Here is a 249-nt window from a genome sequence, read left to right on the forward strand (position 1 = left end):
TTGTAATCAAGTGTCATTACATTGCACATCTAATTTTCAAAACCCTAAATAACCAAAAATGGTATCAATTTTCTTCCGATTTCCTCTCAATCAGATGTCAGTGAAATAACACACACCTTTAAGTGAACAGAGAGTCCAGTCTGCTTAACATATAATTCATATATCAAATTCCTGCCTAACTCTAAATGTATCTCTCTAAATCAAATAGCTTAAGGATGGATGTGGTTTTAGTAATTCTCATTTCCACTT

Source organism: Penaeus monodon, chromosome 25, assembly GCF_015228065.2.
Source record: "Penaeus monodon isolate SGIC_2016 chromosome 25, NSTDA_Pmon_1, whole genome shotgun sequence".
In the NCBI taxonomy this organism is placed as follows: Eukaryota; Metazoa; Arthropoda; class Malacostraca; order Decapoda; family Penaeidae; genus Penaeus; species Penaeus monodon.